Genomic DNA, 7,153 nt, shown 5'->3' on the forward strand with positions numbered 1-7,153 from the left:
TGCACATTGTTCCCTTGATGACGTAATTATGGAACCACTATATTTTTAGATGCCATGTCATGTAGCAGCCACCCGCCCAATGGAGGAATTGCGCCAACAATGGCTCCAACCTAGGTATTTATTCGGTGAATATGCTTTCATAGAGTATAAATAAGTGCATAGAAATCAAGATTTGATGTTGCAAGTCTAGTTGCAAGAGAATTAACCTTCAATTCCAATATAAAACTACCAGTTAGGACCATATACATAATCCATGTGACTAAAGTAGGTATGATCAGTCGTCCACCAGGTAAATGCCTTCTTTATTTTACGTTTCATCTTAGCATTACTTCTAACATAAAAAGTCTGATTGAATGGGTTGAAGGAAGAAAAAACCATCATTGTACCAGTGCAAGTCCAAGAAAGTGCATACCAATCAACACTTGTGCTGCTATTGGGAACAAACCCTTCTCCATAAGTTGCCACAACAAGCATGCTTAATTGGGCTTTTGTTAGCTCCCAAAAGCGCTGACCATAACGTTGAATGGATTCCACTACCCTTCATTCGGTAATTACAACACTACTAGTTTTTTCCATTGCATCAAAGGCATTGCTACTTGGTGTATGAGCCAAATGATGCACTTTTGGGAAAATCCACAATATTTTGCAGTTCTTTGCAATATCAACCTTGAACATTGTTGCACTCGGCACACATTCTACTATGTAATATCGGAATCTAATGTCGTTCACCTCCAAGGTCTAAGGAAAATTAATTTCATCAATTTTATTCATTAATTGAAAAAATTATTGTTCATCAAATAACATATTTTCAATGGACACTTTGCTTAAAGTAAAGATTACCAATAAATTTGATCGCATGTGTCATAGGTATATGGCCTTCGAGAGTCATCTTCTCTAGGAAATAAGGGAAGGATGCTACATGGTCCAAATGGAAAAGAGTCACAAGGAGGATATCCACTATGGATAGGTCGATCTCATTAAAATAAGGTAAAGCCATCATGCTAGAGTAAGAAAGGTGGATACCAAAGCCAAACATAACACTCTTGTTCTTGTGTGCCACATAAATGCAAGATAAATTTACTTCATTTCTTGTAACAAAAGGGGTGATGTTCAACTAGTATCATGTCCCTCCCTTGAAACCATCAACTACTTCCATTTCAATGAATGCTTGAAGCATTTATTATGTGAATGGCGTTCACATGAACCTGGAATCTAAATGTTGTCATTACAACAAAGCAATGGGTTCACCTTCTACAAGGTGAGTCATAAAGCATAGCATAATCAAAATATATTAGATAGAAAGTCTAGAATCTTGTTGTATGATCTGACAAAGCAATTGGATTAGGATAAACATAATTTTGAGGTTCAATGTGATACCTAGTCCTTGAAATTTTTATTCATAGAAAAATTCGACTCAACATGAAGAATCACTACAACACACGATATTGGTAGTTTGCATGGTTATATCTAGAATACTATTTTTCTGTTGAAGCCATCTAACCTGGATGAGGTTTGTGTACAAGAAACCTATATTGATGCAGGTAAACATGGTGGTGGAGTCTCAGTGGAAGATATTCTATCGAAAGATAGTAAAGATAAAGGAAAGGAGACACCAAAGAGAACGAATTCTATGAAGAAGAGTGATAGAAACTTTCTTGTACTCATTGCAAGAAAGAAGGACACAATGATGATTGTTGGAAGCTACATCCATAATTGAGGCCCAATTGGTTTCGAGATAGGAAGGTGTTGTACCTCTGAAGATAATTCCAGGTTAGGAATTATGTCAGAGCATCTAAAATATTTTGTTGGTTTTTTAAAATGTTTGGATGACCAATGTTCTAAACTAATTCAAACATGTGTTCAATCTTGATTAATCATCATACAATAAAAGGGTTGGTTCTCTACCTCTGACAAAAATTTGGTTTAAAAGAGATGTGTAAGGTAGAAATCAAAGAGTCTATGGTATATCAAAAATCAAATTGATTATTTACTTAACCATATGGAAAAGATGCACGTAACCAATGTTCACAACCCAACAAAAATATATTTAAATTAATGAAGAAGTGACAATTTAAAGATGTCGAGGAGTTATTTCAGACAAACAGTGCAATAAACTAATCTCTGTAATATATTATAACTTCACAAGAGATTTTAGACAAGTTGATGCTCAAGCTTATCTTACCCAGATTTCTTGAATCATTCAAAATTAAATATATGAAGAAATTTACAATATGAAATGAAATAACAATGAATAACTCACAAGGACATAATTGCTTTGAGGCAAATTCAAAATCCTTTCATTAAAATCAGAGAACTTCAAATGAATACAATTCTGCTTGATAACTTATCCCAAGGGTTCAACCCTTTGCACTTCAATATATGAAGTATTTATACAATTTTCCTCAAAATATCTTGATTATAATATCAAGAATTCTTAACAAAATATCTAAAAAAATTGTTTACAAAAGTAGTACAAGAAAATAGGAAAACTAAACTGCCGAAGATTTCTAACACTGATTTCGAGGATTCTGATGATGACTTGGACTCAAAAGGTTGTTTCTTTGCTATTGAAGATTAAAACTTGTTTACTCAATAAGTTGACATAATTTAGCCCATATTTGTTCATGGGATGGAAAACTTGATTAAATTTGTATAAGTTTCATCCACTTCGGTATATTTTTGGAAAGTGGGCTTGACTATAAACAGATGTTTTATTTCATGTTTGATAAACAAGTCAAAATTCAAAGCTTCCATTAAATCCTTCCCTGTAATAGTTCCCTTTATGGTGGAAAATTTGGATTTATCTCTTGCTATGTAATATAACTATTGTTGATAATCATCCATTTGAATTAATTTATCTCCCATCCCCTTTAAAGCTGGAAGTCCTTTTTGATGCAATATATTGAACTTTCTGTGGAATTTTTGAATGTTGGCCTACATATTATGACATTTATTCTCTAATTGTAGCATTAAATTTCTTTTAGTAAGAACTCTTCTTACCTCAAGAATTGTCTCAGTTCTATCTGCAATTTTATATTCTTCCAGTTCTTCTTTGGTATTTGAATTTAAAATTCTTATTAAGGCAGTAGTTTCACTTGGTTTTTGTTCCAAATATTCCCTTACCTCTTCTATGACTTCTTTTGATTCCTGCACCAACTCTTCTTGCTCGAAAATAATTTCAATTGAAGGCTAAATTTCAGTCATTGCTTCATTAATCTCTATCTAGATATTCTCCTTTTCTTGTGCAATTGTCTGTGGCATAGTAGATTCATTCTCTAGAAATTAAATCCTTTGAGTTAATCTATGAGTTTTCTGACGCTTTGAAAAATACACATTATCAAATTCTAATTTTTGTTCTTGGAGATTATTAAGCTGAGCTTCCAGTTTTTCAATCTCCTGCCCTCTGATAGATAAATCTTCCATAGCTATGATTAATTCAGTTGATGTATATGTAGGCTATGTCTCCATTGTTGTAGTAGTTGTTGAAGTAGAAACCCTTGTTGTTGATGTACCTGTGATTGGAACTACTATTAGAGGAATAAATCCTAATTGAGTTGATTGTTGTTCTTTCTCTTTTAGCATTTTTTCTATTTCAGTCTCCATTTCCTTAATCTGTCCATTTTGTTCAATGATGATTTTGAACATATATTATTTTTCCTTTTCCAATTGACTAACTTCCATTGTTTGTGGATCTTCAGTAGATGGAAGTTTGAGCTGCTTCTTTAATGCTTCAATACTAATATTTTTTCTTTTAATTATCTCCTCAACAACTTTTTCATTACTGGGATCATATCCCAATTTAATCACCAAATCCTCTAAAGACTTTATCTTGGTGTATTTTGCCAAAGAAGATATTTTTTGTAATTTTAATTTAGATTGGTTATTGTTAACTAAAGCCTGGAGTTTGAATGTTTCCATTGTTGAATTTGTCAAAGTAGAATACGAAATTTCACCTATCTGTTTATGCAAATCCATTTGATCAATATGATGGATTTGATCAATTTTCAAAGAAAAAATGGACTTTTTGTAGTCATCTGCAGCCTTAGGAAAAGGAACTTTGGCTTCAAGTAAATATATTTCCATTTTTCATTTTTCAGTATCATAAGTAGAGAGAAGTTTGTGTTGTGATGATGTTGTTTGTTTCCAGAACTGAGAATAGGTTGTAGCTTTCAAGATTTCATTCTTCTTTTTTATTTCCTTATATCTTGCAAATATACTTGGTTCGGCTTGATCATGAGTTAATCCTCTTGATTTAGATGTTTCCAATGGCTTTGGAGAAGTTGAAGATGTTGGTGACCCTATAAAGATTTCTTCATTTCGAGGGAAGGTAGTAGCATAAGGACCTGTTAAGACTATTGTATTCTGTGTATTTTCTTCCTGTAAAGACTCTTCTACTGGATTAATTTTCTACCTCTTTCTATATATTTGGAATTCTTCCCTTGAATTTCTGAGGCTAGAGGGGAAACACTTTCCCTTGGTCTTTCATCCTGCTTTTCATGTGGAATTGAAGTCTGTGATGTTGTAGAAGAAAGTACATGTTCCTCTAATTCTTGCAATGTATTTTCTTGCCATTCATCTTGATTAATATATTGCTCAATTTCAGGTCTAGGAGTGTGAGTATAAGGAGTATTTTTCTGCTCTACTCTCAACTTTGAGACAATTCCTAAAGGATCATATGACCAAGTAAAAATGAGTTTAAATTTAATTTGTTTAGGGAGGAGATTAGCTTCCTTTGCTGATGTCTTGGCATTACAAATGAAAGGTCTAACCTGTGTTTTGATCTTAAACTGAGATTTCTTTTTGGCTGACACAAAGTGTAGCTCATCCATATTTATCATTTGGCTAATATATGCTAATCCAAAAATCCTTATGGGAACAAACTTAGCCAATTTATATGGAGGAAATTTGCATCCATACACTCTGGTCTTGGTGTAGTTTTGATATAGGTACTAGTCACCTATCTTTGTATGTTCACTGAGATGTAGAATTCTCTTAATCTTAGGTCCAATTCTAGGTTCAACATCATTGTTAAGTAGGAAAGAAACTCTGTATGAAAACTGACCTATATAATCATTGAATGTGAATTCATTGGTATTCTTCCTTACCAAGGAAGTCCAATGAATCACAGACTATGCATTTCCCTGTTCATTGAGTTTCTGTAGTGGAAATTAAAATTTATATGCTTAATGAAATAAGAACAAATAAACTAAGACTAAAGCATGCTTGAAAAATCCTTCGGTAGAAAATTTAAGAAATTGTTCATGGATGAACTCTGCTAAGAATTCACTATAATGGAAAATAATTAAATTATTTTCTCCTACTGAGAAAATTGATAGAAAACCTATAATTTCTTCATCAACCCATTGATCGATTTGATAACCCAACAAACAAGAAACTATAGAAATATTTTTTTTTGTCATTTCTGGAAACATTGAGGATGGGTAAGGTGGATTTGTTTTTGGCAATTGGAAATTTTCAGGCAGAAATGTCTAAAAAATTTGGCTTTGTGGGGAAAAGTCAGGTTTTTGTAGAGTTCCATGAGGGAGCCTACAAAGAAGGGGTCTAGAGAGGTTGAATTTTGGATTTATAGAATTTGACATATGGATTCAGGGGTAATTGTGAACATGATGCCATTTTTATGGGAAACAATAGATCTTTGATTGGGTATGTACCTAAAATGGCACCATGAGACAAATTTTGGGAAATGATGGGTTTGTGGAAAAATGAATTGAGGTAGGAAGGAGTCCCACAAACTCAATTCGCCACTGAGATCAACAAATTTTTGCTTTAACCAATTGTGGAGTTCATAAAGATCAAACTCACAATTGGTTTCAGAGATTTTATAATGTTGATCTACTAAAGGCTGGTGATCGAGGTCAATTACAGGGGGAAGCATAGGGTTTTCCACCACGGCTTTTAATATATCCTTTGAAGAAATTTTGAAAAGAAATGGAACAAAAGACTGTAATTACCTGGGAGTCAGTTGGTTGAAAAACTATTTGGCTTTATTCTTGGTTGCAGTAGCAGGCTCAGTTGCTCAGCATCATAGAACAGTAGAGAAATGACAATTGAATGGGGTTTTCTTTTATTTTGTGGGTGAGAGCATTTACCATTTAAAAATTTCTGTTAATGGAGTGGGTTTATTAATTTGGGAAACTATTATATTCTTGGAATGGATAATTAATGGTAATATAATAGTTGAAATAGAAATGTGACACTTGGAAGAGGAAGATTGGATTAGCGGAAACGAGATCGATAGTTATTATTTAGGTGGGAATGAGGGAAGGAAAATTTTAGAGGGGGGGATGAGCAGTAAATGGTTTAAGCGGAGGGTATTTTGAAATCAATGGGTTGAATACTAGCCATTAGATTTGATGAAGATGAAGATGAAGGGAATGAGGATGAACTTTTAGGAGTTGTAAGGGGTGAAGATGAATTGGAAGAGTTTCTAGAATTTTTATTTTTCTAGGTGTTTGTATGACTAATTTTTGTCCTTCGGAACCAAAATTTCCTTGATCATCAAATTTAAGATTTGTATAAAAATAAAGTTGTCCTCAATGCTAACAGAAGTATATGGATAAGTGTGAACTACTGAAGAAATAAAATCACTAGGCTTTAATTATGGTAAATCTAGACCTAGTTCTATTTTCAATTTAGGAGATTCTAAAAGAGGTTCAGGAATCTGGTAAGTTTCTAACTGATAGAAAAGGAGAGATGATTGCAAATCAACTCCTTTAGATAGCAGTTCTAACACTTTTTGTGGTAGATATGATAGTTCAAGAGGAACCAAAACAAGTCTAAAAGGATTAGTTTTAGAAACAATTTCAGATGGATGAATTATAGAAGTAGAAGTAGAGGCTTCTAGTCTTTTTCTTGCAAAGGAAATTATTACCAGTCTCCCAGTACTTGATAGTGGAGAATAAAGTTGTGGGTCTGAGAGAGACCTAGTGTGTCTACGTGAAGCCAGTTTATTTTTGTGGAATCGCTAGGTGAATGAATTTAACCTACTAACCTTTTATTCACCGTTATAAGGTAAGATTTTAATCATTGTCCTATGGAAAATAATTCAAGAACTTCATTCCTCAGCAATGGTACCAGTCTGATGTTGTACCTCTGAAGATAATTATAGGTTAGGAATTATGTTAGAGAATCT

Source organism: Pinus tabuliformis, chromosome 6 (genome assembly GCF_031772625.1).
Source record: "Pinus tabuliformis cultivar Carrire ecotype Pingquan chromosome 6, CPIR1, whole genome shotgun sequence".
Classification (NCBI taxonomy): domain Eukaryota; kingdom Viridiplantae; phylum Streptophyta; class Pinopsida; order Pinales; family Pinaceae; genus Pinus; species Pinus tabuliformis.